Source organism: Mobula birostris, chromosome 10 (assembly GCF_030028105.1).
Source record: "Mobula birostris isolate sMobBir1 chromosome 10, sMobBir1.hap1, whole genome shotgun sequence".
NCBI classification, from domain to species: domain Eukaryota; kingdom Metazoa; phylum Chordata; class Chondrichthyes; order Myliobatiformes; family Myliobatidae; genus Mobula; species Mobula birostris.
Window position 1 is genome coordinate 38,063,600 of NC_092379.1, and position 18,282 is coordinate 38,081,881.

The following is an 18,282-nucleotide window of genomic DNA, read 5'->3' on the forward strand; positions in this document are numbered from 1 at the left end:
CTACCAGTCTTTGATTAGGGCAATAAGAAAGTTGTATGTATATACTACTCCAAACTCAATTTGCTCTCCACAATTGTTTAATTTGGAAAATTGTTGAGGAAATTAAGTAACACATAAAGGTTGCTGGTGAACGTTTATGTGTGTTGCTTGAAATTCCAGCACCTGCAGATTTCCTGGTGTTTGAGGAAATTAAGTATATGATTATTCAAAGGACTTGATCTGCCTTTATTCTTTTTGTTTCTGGTCCATTGCTGGAAAATCCTTTATATCACCCTCAACTCATTCTTAAGGCTCTTTGCATTGCTATATTGCTTCTGACTTTCGAAAGTCTTTGAAAAGTATGCAGCATTCAATAGTGCGTTCGGTTGTCTCTCCCCAATCGCTGCTATTCTCCTGCTTTGTATCTGCTATGTTAAAGCAGCAGGAGGCAACGCTTTCTGAAAGTTTGGAGAAATCTGGATTGTTGCAGTCTTTACAATTTATTTTTTACAGCATTTAGCCAAATTGATTTGCCATCCTCTGAATATTTTTAGTTGTCAGCCTTGATTAATTTACCAACTAAAATTGGATTTATTAAGTTGAAAATGCTTTTGCTGATTTGTTGAGTTTGCAGACACTGCCTTCGTATGCCGATGGAAACTGTTTCCAATATTCTGAGACATATGTGAATTTTGGACTGTACTTCATATTGGTTTCCTTCAGGTTTTTGGTGTTTTGTTAATTGTGGCTGGTTGGTGGGTGGGTGAGCTGTAAATATTTTGTGTGTAAGGTGGGGGTTGGGGGTTTTGATGTTACTGTCACTGGTCTGTTTTGCAGGTGAGGGGGTCGGGGATTGTTATTGTAATTTTTTTTCCTGTGGGGGAGCAGTGTGGATTTAATGCTATTGTCCCCGATTTTTCTGCAAGTGAGCAGGTCAGGGATTGTTATTGTCGCTGTTTTTCTCTGTGAGTCAGGGGATTGCAGATTGTTATTGTTGCTGTTTTTTTTATGTGAGTCAGGGAGTCGGGGATTGTTACTGTTTCTTATCTTTTTCGTACTGATGGTGGGGGAGAGTTGGTGTCTTTTCTTTCATCAACTCTCATGGTCTTTCTGTATTTCAGGACTATCTGGAGAAGACAAGTATCAGAGTTGTACGTGCATACTTTGACAATATAATGAACCTTTGAACATTTCACCGTTTTCTTTCTCTTGTATTACCAGTCTTGTGATGAATCGATTAAAAGGACTCAAGCAAAACTAAGCAAAGTGTCCAGTTCCACCAAACCACAAATCAAAACCCCTTCCTCCATTGCTGCTGAGAAGCCCAAGGCTGAACCACTTTCTCTACAAAGGTAATGTCACTGGGCAATACAGCCTTAGTTGGAAAAAGACTTCTCAGAATATTGGTAGTATCACTGTTTTATAAGTTAAACATAATGGGATGCCTTCTCCCCTATTGAAAGTACTTTTTTTAAAATTAGGTTGCACGTGACTGTTGTTCATTTATTTAGCAGACTTCTTTAAAGAGTAGTACAGTACTTTCTACTGAGGAGGTGGAGCATGAAACAATGACAGTGACTTTTGAAATATTATTTCAGCAATTCTGTTTCTCTCTCTTTAGACACTGCTTCACCTGCTGAATATTTCTGTCATTCTCTTTACATTTCCAGCATCTGTGATATTTTGATTTCTGTTTTCAAAAAGTTTACCTAAATTTCTAGCAGGTTTTCTTTCAATAGCTGATTGTTCCATCCAGTGACATAATTCATTCAATTCTGCAGTTTAATGATAATCTGTAAAATTTGCTGTGCTGTTGAGACTCTGGGATTTGCCTCAGAAATGTTGTGAGTAGCTTACTGTAACATGCACGGAATCAGGCAGAATTTGTGAAAAGAAAAGCAGTCTACAATGTCGATCTGCGATCCTCTGCTCTGCAAAATTCCAAAGACAATATGATATTTATCTGCCAAGCTCTTAAGCTCAAAATTAGTTTTCTGCTTTTTGTTTTCAGGACTGAATCTGCAAAGAGCTGGAAAGGGTGAAGGATCTAATGTGTCATTGAGTTGCATTGTTAAAAAGGGTACATCTGCATCTCAAAATGTTCTCTCTGTAAACACCTGAGATGACACATTCCAAAAAAATTGATAAAAGGAAGTCTTTTAAGTTGAAAGTTTAGAAGTATAAATACTTTTAAAAATTAGTTGAACAACTAAATTGTGTTTCTAAAAATAAAAAATAAAACTTACCTGCCTATTTCCTAAGCAAAGCTCATAGAACCATAAGAATAAATATGATGGGAACTATATCTGTGATGGTCGAGAAAAGACCTACCCATTCTAATTCCACGTCCTACCTCAGGCTCTGTAGCCCAGTTGATCGCAGCTCTTCAGATATTCATTTACTTTTTAAATATGAGGGGAATTTATACCTTGGAAGTATTTCAGATCCCTCTACCATCCTCTGAGTGAAAATACTTTTAATACTACCAGCAGTTACTATGGACTTCAGTTTTTTTTTAATCCCCCGTTCAGGAAATAAGTCCTTCTCATTTCTGCCATTTAATCCTCCCAACTGTATACATCTCAAGACTGGAAAACAACCCAAACTTATCTAATCTTTCCTCCATAGCTACAGTTTTCCAGGCTTAACAATATCTCTTGTAAGACCGACCTGGAGTCCCACAATCCAGGCTATTCACATGGTTCGGTATTGAAGGATTACTCTACCAATAGAGATGCAATGGTATTCGGAAGCCTGTCTGGTTTTATCAATGTAACAAATAATGTTGTCCTAATTTTAAAAAGAAGTAGGAAGTATTCTTCCTCGAGTTCTTGCCAATGTTTTTCTGGCAACCGACACTTAGAACATTATCTGGTCTGTCATCTCTCCATCACTTCAATCACTTACAGTTGCCTGGCCCAGATCACTTTATTTTCACTGTGGATTTAGTGTTTATACGTTTTCATCCCCTTCCAGGAAGTCCTTAAAGTTCTGCTTCTTTCTAGACAACAGACCTTATCAGTTCCCCTTCATCACCATCTTTCCTCACCTGGTAGAACTAGTTCTTACTCTCAAGTTTGACTTAGGTTTCTCCCACTTTCTCCAAACTAAAGGTGTAGCCTCGGACAGTTGCATGGGCCCCAATTAAACATGCCTTTTCAGCAGTTATAACTTACAAGTTCAGTATCTCCATTCCAGTACTTGTATCCTGGGAAGATTCCAGCACACATTGCAAAGTAATGAAACCTGTTGCTACTTTCTAGGTGATCTGAATGGATATCATCTGGGAAACAATTGTTATATTGTCAGTATTTATTTTTATGATTTTTTTGATGAGATTAGTTCTTCCTAATGTTAACTTCAGTAAATTAATTTTGTTTTTTAATGAAGAACCAGCTCAAACCCGGTTTGAACATCTTTTTCACAGGATTTGGTGAGGCTGTTGGCAGTTGAGGGTTGTGTGAGCACAGCCCAGCTGCTGCCCCAGGAAGACCTGGAAGCGTTGGTGATGCCGACCCTCCGGCAGGCAGTGGATTGTAAATCCTGGCGTGTTTGCTATATGGTGGCAGACAAATTTTCTGAAGTACGTGTTATTGCTACAGCACAAAGTGCATCTCTTTGGTATGATGATATGGTGCATTTATGTTTTAAAACTAGTCTTTAGGTTTTCTGTTCCAGCTCGAATCCCTTCTGATTCTGTCAAAAGCCATGAAAACACAATTAGTTCCTCTAATAACAGCAACACACATCAAAGTTGCTGGTGAACGCAGCAGGCCAGGCAGCATCTCTAGGAAGAGGTGCAGTCGGCGTTTCAGGCCAAGACCCTTCGTCAGGACTAGCTGAAGGAAGAGTGAGTAAGGGATTTGAAATTTAGAGGGGGAGTGGGAGATCCAAAATGATAGGAGAAGACAGGAGGGGGAAGGGATGGAGCCAAGAGCTGGACAGGTGTTAGACGAAAGGTAATACGAGAGGATCATGGGACAGGAGGTCCGGGAAGAAAGACAAGCCAGCGGGGGGGCGGGGTCCCAGAGGATGGGCAAGGGGTATATTCAGAGGGTGGCCACACATTTTAATTCCACATCCCATTCCCATTCTGACATGTCTATCCATGGCCTCCTCTACTGTAAAGATGAAGCCACACTCAGGTTGGAGGAACAACACCTTATATTCCGTCTGAGTAGCCTCCAACCTGATGGCGTGAACATCGACTTCTCTAACTTCCGCTAATGCCCCACCTCCCCCTCGTACCCCATCTGTTACTTATTTTTATACATACATTCTTTCTCTCACTCTCCTTTTTCTCCCTCTGTCCCTCTGAATATACCCCTTGCCCATCCTCTGGGTCCCCCCCCCCTTGTCTTTCTTCCCGGACCTCCTGTCCCATGATCCTCTCATATCCCTTTTGCCTATCACCTGTCCAGTTCTTGGCTCCATCCCTCCCGCTCTTGTCTTCTCCTATCATTTTGGATCTCCCCCTCCCCCTCCAACTTTCAAATCCCTTACTCACTCTTCCTTCAGTTAGCCCTGACTAAAGGTTTCGGCCTGAAACGTCGACTGCATCTCCTCCTAGAGATGCTGCCTGGCCTGCTGCGTTCACCAGCAACTTTGATGTGTGTTGCTTTGATTTCCAGCATCTGCAGAATTCCTGTTGTTTTAGTTCCTCTAATATAGTTTTAAAAAAATCATTAAGTCAAGCACCTGTGTATTTTTAATATAAAAGCTATTTGACTGACATGCCAAAAGGTGCTGAGATTTTTTTTTTCCAGATTCATTTAATTATCTTGTTTTTAAACATGGATGTGAAATAGAACAAAGTTGGTCTGAATTGAGCTCAGATCTTTTTCAGTGTATCTGAAGGATAATCCTGTGACAAGGGTTTAGAACAAACTTGTTGGCCTAGTGCCAGGGATCTGGGGATTCAGCACGTGCACAGGTTGATGACACTGATATTTTTTACTTTTGACTGGAGGAAGTTAAGAGGAACTTCAGTTCTGTTTAAAAATGAGCCGAAAGGTCGAAAAGCCAGTAGTAAGCTTAAACAAATTTTCAAAAAAGCCTGAGGAGTAATGGGACTAAAAGGATACAGTCACATGGGCTTTCACTGCAGCTATCTTTTGGTTGTCCAAACATATCCCTGTACACACCTTCGCCTTCCTCTCCCTGGCATCAATAATATCAGGGCTGCTTCATACTCTCGTGTGGAGCCCAACATTTTCATCACCTTTGTCACCAACTTTTATCTTGCCGCAGAGTTACCTGGATTTACAAATTTATTCTGACACTTCGCTTCCTTTTCTGAATCTCCAACAGCCTCTCATTGAGATCTTCTGCAAACTCTCCAACTCTTTCATCTATCTCCTCCACGAAGGGTGCTATTTCCTTACTTTCACCTCATCCCAGTATCAGGTTTAATATCACTGGCATACGTTGTGAAATTTGGTTGTTTTATGCCAGCAGTACAAAGCAGTATATAATTTTAAAATATTACTATATATATTAAATGTGTAGATATTTAAAAATTACTGAGGTAGTGTCCATGGGTTGATTGTGCATTCGGAAATCTGATGGCAGAGGAGAAGAAGCTGTTCCTGAAATATTGAGTGTGCCACCTGTACCCCCACCTTGATGGTAGCAAAGAGAAGAGGGCATATCTTGGGTGATGGGGCCCTTAATAGATGCCCCCTTTTTGATGCATTGCCTTTTGAAAGCGTCTGGATGCCAGACAGGCTAATGCCTGTGATGGAACTGGCTGATTTTATAACGACTTGCAGCCTTTTCTGATCCTGTGTCGTGTTCCCTCCATACCAGACAGCAATGCAACCAGTTAGAACATTCTCCGTGGTACACCTCTAGAAATTTGAGAGTGTCTTTGATGACCTGCCAATTCTCCTCAAACTCTGAATGAAATGTAGCCACTTCTGTGCGTTTTTTTTTGTAATTACATTGATATGTTGGGCCCAGGACGATCCTCAGAGACTTTGACACTCAGGAACTTGAAACTACTCACCCTTTCCACAGTCCCCTTGATTGGGACTGATGTATGTTCCCTTGACTTCCCTTTCCTGACGTCCGCAATCAGTTCCTTGGTTTTACTGTCATTGTGGTAAATTTTGTGATGTAGTGCATTAATTAAATGCTGCTTAAAGCTTTTGATGGACTGGACCTTGCTGGTTCCTTCCCACTGCTGACTTCACACAGACCAGGTATGGTGTAGGGAGGTGGTGATTCAACTTCACCTTCCTGTGGTCCACAATCAGTTCCTTGGTCTGACTGACAAGTGCCAGATTGTTGCCACACCACTCAACCAGCTGATCTATCTCACTCCTCTTCGGCTCCTTGTCACCATCTGAAATTCTGCCAACAATAGTTGTGTCATCGGCAGATTTATAGCCCTTAAGAGCAGTCTCGGCCTGAAAGATCGACTGTTTATTTCATTTCCATAGATGCTGCCTGGCCTGCTGAGTTCCTCCAGTATTTTGTGCTGGGTTTCCAGCATCTGCAGAATCTCCTGTGTGTTTATAGTTTTTGAACCAGATGGTCTTTGTTCTCAGTATAAAACTTGTTGCCTCAGGCTTCCTCCTGGTGCTCCGGTTTCCTCACACAGTCCAAAAGCATTCCGGTTAGTATGTTAAAGGGTCATTGTAGATTGTTGCACAAGTTGGTGGCTTACTGGCGGTGCAGTTTGAAGGGCCGGAACAGCTTGTTGCGTTCTGTGTCTCCAATTAAATCTATGCCCTTTAGTCTTAGACTTTCCCAGCATGGGAAAACACTCGGATCTACTGAAGTCAACGTGCTTTTCTCACCGCAGTGTAATCCAAATCTTCAAGGTAAGGCACATTGCCTACATAGGTTAATTGCAAACAATAACAATCAGGTTAATATTATTTAACAATCAAGAAACATTGTTTAATGATTAAGTAACATTATTTAGTTGTTTTTTTGACCTGAGAAACTAGCTGATTACATTTGCCCACGTTGTTGTCTGTGTACCATACTTTCGAATTCAGAGCCATCAACGACAATATTTTCTCAACTTTGCCTTTCTTTAAAAATTTAAAATTCCGTCTCTTAAGGCCAGAAAATTCCGGTCCCACCCCAAGGCATTGAGATTAAATCTTTCTGTTCTCTATGAGTGTAAAATCTGTACTGAAGCAGCTGGTTTATCTGTGGATATATTATCAAGGATAGATCATTACAGCTGTAGACACCAACAGAATCAACAAACTCATTCGTAAGGCCAGTGGTGTTGTGGGGATGGAACTGGACTCTCTCACGGTGGTGTCTGAAAAGAGGATGCTGTCTAAGTTGCATGCCATCTTGGTCAATGTCTGCCATCCACTACATAATGTACTGGGTGGGCACAGGAGTACATTCAGCCAGAAACTCATTCCACCAAGATGCAGCACAGAACATCATAGGAAGTCATTCCTGCCTGTGGCCATCAAACTTTACAACTCCTCCCTTGGGTCAGACACCCTGAACCAGTAGGCTTGTCCTGGACTTATTTCATAATTTACTGGCATAATTTACATATTACTATTTAACTATTTATGGTTCTATTACTATTTATTATTTATGGTGCAACTGTAATGAAAACCAATTTCCCCTGGGATCAATTAAGTATGACTATGACTGTGACTATGTTTTACCTGGGTAACACTAAAGAATACTACTTCTAAATGGACATCATTTATCTAACCATTCCCTTTTTCTCCCCTCTCATTTATTTCTTTACCAGAGCATGAGGTATCCAATCATTGATAAACATCTGAACACAACGGCAACATTTCTCTGGGTTTCTTTCCTCTTACCCCATGGCTTCACGTGACCCTGATTGCAGGTGGAGGGGTGGGGTTGGCTAAGCAGGTGCTACACCTTGCCCAAGGGTGACCTGCAGGCTAGCGGAGGGAAGGAACGCCTTACACCTCTCTTGGTAGAGATGTATTTCCACCCCGCCACCCATGATAAAATTACATAATTCAAAACTGTAAACCTAATCGAAAATTAAAGCAAATTACAGATGGACCGGTGTTCAAAAGGACACAGAAAACACAGCCATTTTGTCAGCTTAGGATTGTTACCCTTGGAACAGGCAAAGACTTTATATTGTTTGTCTTTATAAGATAACTAACCCGTGTTCAAAAATAAGCTCTATGTAAGGTAACACACAAAAATGCTGCAGGAACTCAGCAGGTCAGGCTGCATCTAAGGAAGTGAATAAACAGTCGACGTTTTGGGCCGAGACCCTTCATCAGGACTGGAAAGGAAGGGGGAAGATGCCAGAACAAGAACGTCGGTGGGGGGTGGGAAGAGGAGAAGGGGAATATTCTAGAAAGTGATAGTTGAAGGAAAGTTCATGGGAAAGGGTTCACACAAAATGCAGGAGGAACTCAGCAGGTCAGACAGCATCTATTGAAGTGAATAAACAGTCACATTTTGGGCCAAGACCTTTCATCAGGACTGGAAAGGAAGGGGGAATATGCCAGAACAAGATAAGGGTTGCCAGAGCACTTGTGAAATTGGCACCAACCCATTATTGGAAAACAATTGCATTATACTGGTACGGAGTTTATTGTATTTATAATGTTCTGCTATCATTGCTAATGACAAACCATAACAAAAGGCACTTTCTATGCTCAAGACCACATATAAACTAATCTTGCAGTGAAGTCCGTAGCTAAAGTACAGTTCAGATTTTCAATTTTGAAGTTGCTATTTTCAGAGTACATACAGGTTTCCCCCGCCATTCGAAGGTAGAGCGTTCCTATGAAACGGTTCGTAAGCCGAAATGTAGTAAAGCGAAGAAACAATTACCATTTATTTATTTGGGAAAATTTTGTGAGCGTTTGCTAACCCAAAAATAGCCACCAAATTATGCCAAATAACACATAAAACCTAAAATAACAGTAACATATAGTAAAAACAGGAATGATATGATAAACACACAGCCTATATAAAGTAGAAATACCTTTCCACAATCATTGCCGGCAGTGTTCTCCGTAGCAAAAATCTCACGCAAGCGCCATCGGCAGGAAATCTCACGCAAGTGCTGTTGGCAAAAACACTCTCTCCACTAACCTTTAAGCTATGAAGCTGCCAAATCATACCAAATAACGCATAAAAATACACAGCCGATACAAAGGAGAAATAATGTATGTACAGTGTAGTATTACTTACCAGAATCGGGAAGGCAGCGCCGAGCACACTGATGATGGTGTGTTAGGTTGAGTCAGAGTTTGGATGGTGCAGTGGCCCCCACCCTCCAATCTGCAGAGCGATACATTGCTGCGAAGCAGGCAGGAATGCAGCAGTAGCCGGGAGGCACACAGCACATCTTTAAGAAAAAAGCCGAAATAAACAAGCTAATTAATTAGGTGCCGCCCGACATGTAACTGTTGGCCCAGATCAGTGCCGATTTCCGATTGCGTCATCTCTGATCTGGGCCGGCAATTACGTGTTGCTGGCACCTAATTAATTAGCTTGTTTATTTCGGCTTCTTTCTTAAAGATGTGCTGTGTGCCTCCCGGCTACCGTTGCATTCTCCACAAATCGATATCTGTCCGTGGCCTGGGGGTTGGGGTGGTGGGACACTGGGGTGTCATCTCATCATCGTCTGTTTCCATTAGAGCGGGCAGCTCATCTTCTACCTCTGCCCGCCTCGGTGTCGAAGGTCGAGGTTCGTCGTCTGCTGTGGCTGATGTGGAAGGCTTGCTTGACTGCTGAGCCCTGCGCACTTTTCTATCACACAGTTCTTTGTAAGGACTCAAACCATCCTGCAAATATCTCCTAAACCGACGTACCCTTTCAAAATTAAAGTCGTACTTTATCATTACTCATTCGGTTTCCATTGTTATCCTTTTCTCTTCCAATTGCATCAGGTCTTCATCTGTCAGTTCTTGGTCATGGGATGCCAAAACCTCTTCAACATCATGTCCGTCAGCTTCCACAAGCCAAACTCACGTTGTTCTTACTTCGTTCACCACCATCGAAACGCTTAATTATGTCTAGTTTTACACTAAGTGTAACACCCTTACGAGCTCTTTCAGGCTTTTCCGATACCTTAGAACTCATCTTGCAAATGGCTGCTCACAGGCTCGTGTTTAAGCAATGCCATTCCGAATCCGGGGGAGAGCAGCTACTCAGATCGTGTGCTGCCTTTTATCGACTGCTGCCTTTTATCGCCCGCTGATTTTTTTTTCTTAACAGTGAAAACGCCTTCTGAAAGCGAAAACAGGGTACTAATCTAGGTCTTTCGTAACAGTGAGGTTACCACACACAACCCTGAGATTCATTTTCCTGTGGGCATACTCAGCAATTTCTATAGAATAGTAACTGAACAGGATCAATAAAAGATAAAGTACAAATGCAAATATAAATAAATAGCAATAAATAACAAGAGTATGAAATAACAAGATAAAGAGTAATTAAAGTAAGATCATTGGTTGTGGGAACATCTCAATCGAATGAGTGTACTTATCCCCTGTTGTTCAAGAACCTGATGGTTGAGGGTTAGTAACTGTTCTTGAACCTGGTGGTGTGGGTCCTGAGGCTCCTGCAGCTTCTACCTGATGGTTGAGGGGTAATAGCTGTTCTCGAGCCTGGAAGTGTGGGTCCTGAGGCTCCTGCACCTTCTACCTGATGATTGAGAGGTAGTAACTGTTCTTGAACCTGGTGGTGAGGGTCCTGAGGCTCCTGCACCTTCTACCTGATGGCAGCAGCGAGACGAGTGTGGAAAAGAAAGATGGTGTTGTCTTTGTGATTCCTCTGTTCACGTGTTAATGCACAGATTGCTGCTATTGAAACCCGCTCTATCTTTGTTACTCATTTACTTTCTCTTGCCTTTAAAGCTTCAGAAAACCGTGGGTCCTGAAATTGCGGAAAATGATCTGGTTCCTGCTTTCCAAAACCTGTTGAAAGATTGGGAGGCTGAAGTGCGAGCAGCTGGGGCCAACAAAGTTAAAGGTTGGTTGGGAATTCTCATTCTTGTCTTTTCCATCCGGTTTAAGATGTTGTTGGTGAAGCACCGTGACAACTTTCTGGCAGCAGAAACAACTATCAATTACTTTACTAATAGACTCTTGTTCTGGGCAATGACACTGCAATCTGTGCCTGTAACTTTCCTAGTGGAGACGAGCCTTTGATCCAGCTGTACAACCTGGCATTTTGCACCAGATACAATAGGTGATCCCAACAGACTCACGGGTGAAGTGTCTCCTGGCATGGAAGGGCTGTTTGAGGCCCTGAATGGTAGTGAGGAAGGAGGTGTAGGGGCAGGTGTGGCCCTTGTTCCGCTTGCAAGGATAAGCGCCAGGAGGGAGATCAGTGGGGAGGGATGAGTGGACAAGGGAGTCGTGTAGGGAGTGATTCCTACGGAAAGATGTGCTTGGTGGTGGGCTCCCTTTGGAGATAGCAGAAGTTGCAGAGAGTTACGTGCGGGATGCAGAGGCTTGTGTGGTGATAGGTGAGGACAAGAGAAACCCTATCCCTCGTGTGGCAGCAGGTGGAAGGGTTGAGGGTGATTTGTGCAATGTGGTTGAGGGCTGTGTTGATAGTGGAGGAAAGGAAACCCTTTTTTTTGAAGAAGGAGGATATCTCAGTTGTTCTGGAATGAAAAGCTTCATTCTGGGAGCAGATGCAGTGGAGATGGAGGACTGAGGCTAGAGAATGGCAATTTTGCAAGTGATAGGGTGGGAAGATGACTTTTCCAGAGAGCTGTGAGAGTCAGTGGGTTTGTAAAGAGTATCAGTAGATAAACTGTCTCCAAAGATGGAGACAGAGATCGAGAAAGGGGAGAGAGGTGTCAGAAATGGGCCAGTTGAGGGCAGTGTGGAAATTGGAGAAAGTTGAGGAAATTGATGAGCTCAGCATGGGTGCTGGAAGCAGGACCAATGCAGTTATCTTTGTAGCGTAGGAAGAGTTGTGGAGTGATGCCTGTTTAGGTTCGAAACATGGACTGTTCCACGACTGTTAACTCTTTTCCGTAGCTGTTGCTTGGCCTGCTGAGTTCCTTCAGCATTTTCTGGGTATTACTTTGGATTTCCTACATCTGCAGATTTTCTCATCTTCAATGAAGAGTTCAGCAGTTCCCCAACCAATGGATCTGATCAAAGTTCTGCCACCCTGGATCACACAGTCGTGATGGTGATAGGTTAGCTAACATGAGGACACTTTTCCAGTAAAGATCCCCACCTTCAATTAAACCAGAGCCTGGAATGAACTTTGTGAAACTATATTCAACTGGAAGAACTGAGTGAATGATGCATCTGTGCTTCCTCCCAAAGTCCTCACTGTTATAATGGTAGTTTTCAGCCAAATCAAAGAATGAGCAAGTAGCAGGAACAGCAATAATAATGAAAATGGGTAACCTCCGATGTGCCGTGCTTAAAGTTGCACTTCAGAACTAAATGCCTAGCATGCCAAGCGTATCCAGTACAGGTCTGTCAGTGGCAACTACATGTCCCTAGTTACATTCTATCCACCAAAAACAGAGTATATCCGATCTGGCTAATTACTGTCCAATCATAAAAGTAATGGGAGGTGTCACCAACAGTGCTCTTAAGGGGCATTTGCTCTTCAGTAATCTGTTCCCCCATGCCCATTTTGACTTTCCATGGTCAGAGTTAGTGCAGTATTTACAGGTGATTTGAGTGACTGCCTTTAATGAGGCTGTATTTGACAGGGTGTGGGATTAAATAGCCCAAATCAAATTGAACTCTGGAAATCAACGTGAAAACTACACTGGCAAGATTTGTACCACACAAAGGAAAAGGTTTAAAAGCAGTGGTCAGTGAGTTCTAACTTTGGTTAGTGAAATGTTGCATGTAATCTATTTTGCAGCAAGTGTTTCTCTGCCTATTGATGCAATGCTCACCATTAGCTTCCATTTTTTTAAAATCTGATTTTATATTTAAATTGTTTCCTGATGTTTCCCTGCTTATGATCTCAATGAGTCCACAACTGTATTTGCTGTTGAGAGTGTGAGCCACGTCTCCAACGAGGCCGTGACTCTGGCCGGTCGGTGTCCGACGAGGTTGGGGCTTTATGTGCGTAATTGGTATTTTGGGGGATATCAGTATTTCTTTCCTTCCCTGTTTGCCCTTCATCTGTCGGCTTACTGGGCCAATTAAGAAGACATTTAAGAGTCTATTGCTTTGCTCAGCTGTGTGTTAGTAGTACTCTGAGCTTTAAGAGTGCATTTAGTGAGTTATGGATCTGATTGCACTGTACAGTGACAGCTTTTGATTATATTTACAGGAGAATGGTACCAGGAGGACAATGTCAAAATCAAAATGCTTTTCCTGCCACTGGAGATCTCAGGACATGTGTGATAAACAAAACAAAATGGTATGTGAGAGTTTCCATTTAATTCTTGCAGCTATTACTGCATTGAAGCAGGTGGATTTTAATTGGAAATTTAAGCTTCAAGTAGCAATAAATGAATAGAAACTAAGTAAAATTGTTAGTTGATTTCACCCTGCTGAGATATGTATTTTGAGTGATAAATAATTGGTTGAATTGGAAGCTACTACCTATTATAACATTGATTTCATTGCATCCCTAACAGAGAAAGTATCTGAGCAGAGTGATATTGAGGGCAGGATTCATGCACTGAAAGATGATCTGAGGAAACATAAATCTGTTGTAAACAAATTGAAGAAAGAGCAGAAGCTTCGGAAGGAGAGATTGAAGGCAGAGGAGGCCAGTCTCATTAAAGAGCTAAGGGTAAGATTATCGTCGTACCTTCTTACCTTGACTGCCCTGCCAGTCTTTGATGAGGGCAATAAGAAAGTTGTATGTATATACTACTCCAAAATCAATTTGCTCTCCACAATATTCATTGTTTAACTTGGAAAATTGTTGAGGAAATTAAGTAACATATAAAGTTTGCTGGTGAACGTTTATGTGTGTTGCTTGAAATTCCAGCATGTGCAGATTTCCTGGTGTTTGAGGAAATTAAGTATATGATTATTCAAAGGACTTGATCTACCTTTATTCTTCTTGTTTCTGTTTCATTGTTGGAAAATCCTTTATATCACCCTCAACTCATTGCTATATTGCTTCTGACTTCCAAAGGTCTTTGAAATGTATGCAGCATTCAATAGTGTGTTCGGTTGTCTCTCCTCAATTGCTGCTATTCTCCTGCTTTGTATCTGCTATGTTAAAGCAGCAGGAGGCAACGCTTTCTGAAAGTTTGGAGAAATCTGGATTGTTGCAGTCTTTACAATTTATTTTTTACAGCATTTAGCCAAATTGATTTGCCATCCTCTGAATATTTTCAGTTGTCAGCCTTGATTAATTGACCAACTAAAATTGGATTTATTAAGTTGAAAATCCTTTTGCTGATTTGTTGAGTTTGCAGCCACTGCCTTCGTATGCCGATGGAAAGCTGTTTCCAATATTCTGAGACATATGTGAATTTTGGACTGTACTTCATATTGGTTTCCTTCAGGTTTTTGGTGTTTTGTTAATTGTGGCTGGTTGGTGGGTGGGTGAGCTGTAAATATTTTGTGTGTAAGGTGGGGGTTGGGGGTTTTGATGTTACTGTCACTGGTCTGTTTTGCAGGTGAGGGGGTCGGGGATTGTTATTGTAATTTTTTTTCCTGTGGGGGAGCAGTGTGGATTTAATGCCATTGTCTCTGCTTTTTCTGCAAGTGAGCAGGTCAGGGATTGTTATTGTCACTGTTTTTCTCTGTGAGTCAGGGGATTGCAGATTGTTATTGTCGCTGTTTTTCTCTGTGAGTCAGGGAGTCAGGGATTGTTATTGTTTCTTTTCTTTTTCATACTGATGGTGGGGGAGAGTTGGTGTCTTTCATCAACTCTCATGGTCTTTCTGTATTTCAGGACTATCTGGAGAAGACAAATATCAGAGTTGTACGTGCATACTTTGACAATAAAATGAACCTTTGAACATTTCACCGTTTTCTTTCTCTTGTATTACCAGTCCTGTGATGAATCGATTAAAAGGACTCAAGCAAAACTAAGCAAAGTGTCCAGTTCCACCAAACCACAAATCAAAACCCCTTCCTCCATTGCTGCTGAGAAGCCCAAGGCTGAACCACTTTCTCTACAAAGGTAATGTCACTGGGCAATACAGCCTTAGTTGGAAAAGGACTTCTCAGAATATTGGTAGTGTCACTGTTTTATAAGTTAAACATAATGGGATGCCTTCTCCCCTATTGAAAGTACTTATTTTAAAATTAGGTTGCACGTGACTGTTGTTCATTTATTTAGCAGACTTCTTTAAAGAGTAGTACAGTATTTTCTACTGAGGAGGTGGAGCATGAAACAATGACAGTGACTTTTGAAATATTATTTCAGCAATTCTGTTTCTCTCTCTTTAGACACTGCTTCACCTGCTGAATATTTCTGTCATTCTCTTTACATTTCCAGCATCTGTGATATTTTGATTTCTGTTTTCAAAAAGTTTACCTAAATTTCTAGCAGGTTTTCTTTCAATAGCTGACTGTTCCATCCAGTGACATAATTCATTCTATTCTGCAGTTTAATGATAAACTGTAAAATTTGCTGTGCTTCTGAGACTGTGGGATTTGGCTCAGAAATGTTGTGAGTAGCTTGCTGTAACGTGCACGGAATCAGGCAGAATTTGTGAAAAGAAAAGCAGTCTACAATGTCGATCTGCGATCCTTTGTCACTGCAAAATTCCAAAGACAATATGATATTTATCTGCCAAGCTCTTAGGCTCAAAATTAGTTTTCTGCTTTTTGTTTTCAGGACTGAATCTGCAAAGAGCTGGAAAGGGTGAAGGATCTAATGTGTCATTGAGTTGCATTGTTAAAAAGGGTACATCTGCATCTCAAAATGTTCTCTCTGTAAACACCTGAGATGACACATTCCAAAAAAACTTGATAAAAGAAAGTTTTTTAAGTTGAAAGTTTACAAGTATAAACACTTTTAAAAATTAATTGAACAACTAAATTGTGTTTCGAAAAATAAAACTTACCTGCCTATTTTCTAAGCCAAGCTCATAGAACCATAAAAACTGTATCTGGGATGGTCGAGAAAAGAGCTACCCATTCTAATTCCACGTCCTACCTCAGGCTCTGTAGCCCAGTTGATCACAGCTCTTTAGATATTCATCTACTTTTTAAATATGCGTGGAATTCATGCCTTGGAAGTATTTCAGATCCCTCTACAATCCTCTGAGTGAAAATACTTTTAATACTACCAGCAGTTACTATGCTCCTCAGTTTTTTTTTATTCCCCGTTCGGGAAATAAGTCCTTCTCATTTCTGCCATTTAATCCTCCCAATTTTATACATCTCAAGACTAGAAAACAACCCAAACTTATCCAATCTTTCCTCCATAGCTACAATTTTCCAGGCTTAACTATATCTCTTGTAAGACCGACCTGGAGTCCCACAATCCAGGCTATTCACATGGTACGGTATTGAAGGATTACTCTACCAATAGAGATGCAATGGTATTCGGAAGCCTGTCTTGTTTTAGCAATGTAACAAATAATGTAGTCCTAATTTTAAAAAGAAGTAGGAAGTGTTCTTCCTCGAGTTCTTGCCAATGGTTTTCTGGCAACCGACACTTAGAACATTATCTGGTCTGTAATCTCTCCATCACTTCACGTGGTCCCCAATTCTATCCAGCTATTAAATGATTACACTTTATATCTCTTATTTTGTGGTGTGGTTAGTAGAGAAACCAAATATAAAAGACAAAGACGCCACTCTTGTTAAAGTTAACAGTTTGTGCACAAAAATCGTTGGAGCTCACGCCTCCGGTGTTCCTCCTCAATGACCTCCGCCGAAACGTTGCCAACCTCCAGACCCTCGAATTCCCGTAGACTCCGTCCAGTGATCACCGAGCACTTCCCGCACTCGTTCCACCTCCTCACTCGCCTCGACCGAAAAACTGCAAAAGCTCGGTTCCCAGACAAACAAGATAGAATAATGTGTCTTACTACTGTCTTATAGAATTTCAACATAATGTGTAGTTAAAACCCAAATATTGCAGCTACAGAGAAACTATTACATCAGCAGTTAGCATTACAGAGACGCCATTTCATTAGCCTTAGCAGTTAACATTACCAAGAACCCTACATGTGTTAGTCGGTATGTGTTCTAAGACTGGGGCTCTCAGTACATGTGTGATAAACAAAACAAAATGGTATGTGAGAGTTTCCATTTAATTCTGGCAGATATTACTGCATTGAATCAGATGGATTTTAATTGGAAACTTAAGCTTCAGGTAGCGATAAATGAATAGAAACTAAATAAAATTGTTAGTTGATTTCTCCCTGCTGAGGTGTATATTTTGAATGATAAATAATTGGTTGAATTGGAAGCTACTACCTATTATAACTTTGATTTGATTGCATCCCTAACAGAGACAGCATCTGACAAGAGATCTATTGTAGACAATTTGAAGGAAGTGCATGAAAAGTATCAGAAGGAGAGATTGAAGGCACAGGAGGCCAGACTCATTAAAAAACTAGAGGTAAGATTATTGTTATACCTTCTTACCTTGACTGTCCTGCCAGTCTTTGATTAGGGAAATAAGAAAGTTCTATGTATATACTACTCCAAAATCAATTTGCTATCCACAATATTCATTGTTTAATTTGGAAAATTGTTGAAGAAATTAAGTATATGGTTATTCAAAGGACTTGATCTAGCTTTATTCTTTTTGTTTCTGTTCCATTGCTGGAAGATCCTTCATATCACCCTCAACTTATTCTTAAGGCCCTTTGCATTGCTATATTGCTTCTGACGTTCACAAGTCTTTGAAAAGTATGTAGCATTCAGTAGTGCATTAGGTTGTCTCACGGACAATGGAAACCGCATTTCAAGGGGGAGAGGGGAACCTTCAGGGACGGCTTCTGGGTCAGCCGTGACCGGACTCGTATCACACCCGAGCCCCGGAAAAAGACCGCCCACGCTGCACCCCGTCCGTCGGCGCCGAGTAAAACGAAGTTGTGGCCGGTAATTGCGCTGCGGGACTGTCTCAGGCCAACAGGTCCTGAGAACGACGCGTGTAGTGGGAGTTCCGGCACCGTCCACAGGAGGGCGCTGGAGCTGGTCAGCCCTCCCGGCGCCGACGCCTGCAGTGGGAGTTCCGGTATCGTCCACGGGAGGGCGCTGGAGCTGGTCAGCCCTCTCGGCGCCGACGCCTGCAGTGGGAGTTCCGGTATCGTCCACGGGAGGGCGCTGGAGCTGGTCAGCCCTCTCGGCGCCGACGCCTGCAGTGGGAGTTCCGTTATCGTCCACGGGAGGGCGCTGGAGCTGGTCAGCCCTCTCGGCGCCGACGCCTGCAGTAGGAGTTCCGGTATCG

The 18,282-nt window shown here is 41.8% G+C and overlaps 1 protein-coding gene across 3 annotated transcripts in view; it reads left to right on the plus strand.

Moving 5' to 3' along the window:
• LOC140204483 (calcium-binding and coiled-coil domain-containing protein 2-like) overlaps window positions 1-13,255 on the plus strand; it is a 33,019-nt gene extending 19,764 nt beyond the window's left edge. Inside the window, exons 5-8 of one of the 3 annotated variants that reach the window (XR_011887643.1) lie at window positions 1,201-1,331; window positions 3,407-3,562; window positions 10,827-10,941; window positions 13,234-13,255. The gene's annotated coding sequence lies outside the window, so the exon portion shown is untranslated. Of the gene's footprint in view, window positions 1-1,200; window positions 1,332-3,406; window positions 3,563-3,643; window positions 3,689-10,826; window positions 10,943-13,233 lie in introns of those variants that run through there. The other 2 variants (XR_011887644.1, XR_011887645.1) reach the window with 2 other exon arrangements.
• Window positions 13,256-18,282: the final 5,027 nt, after the last annotated feature.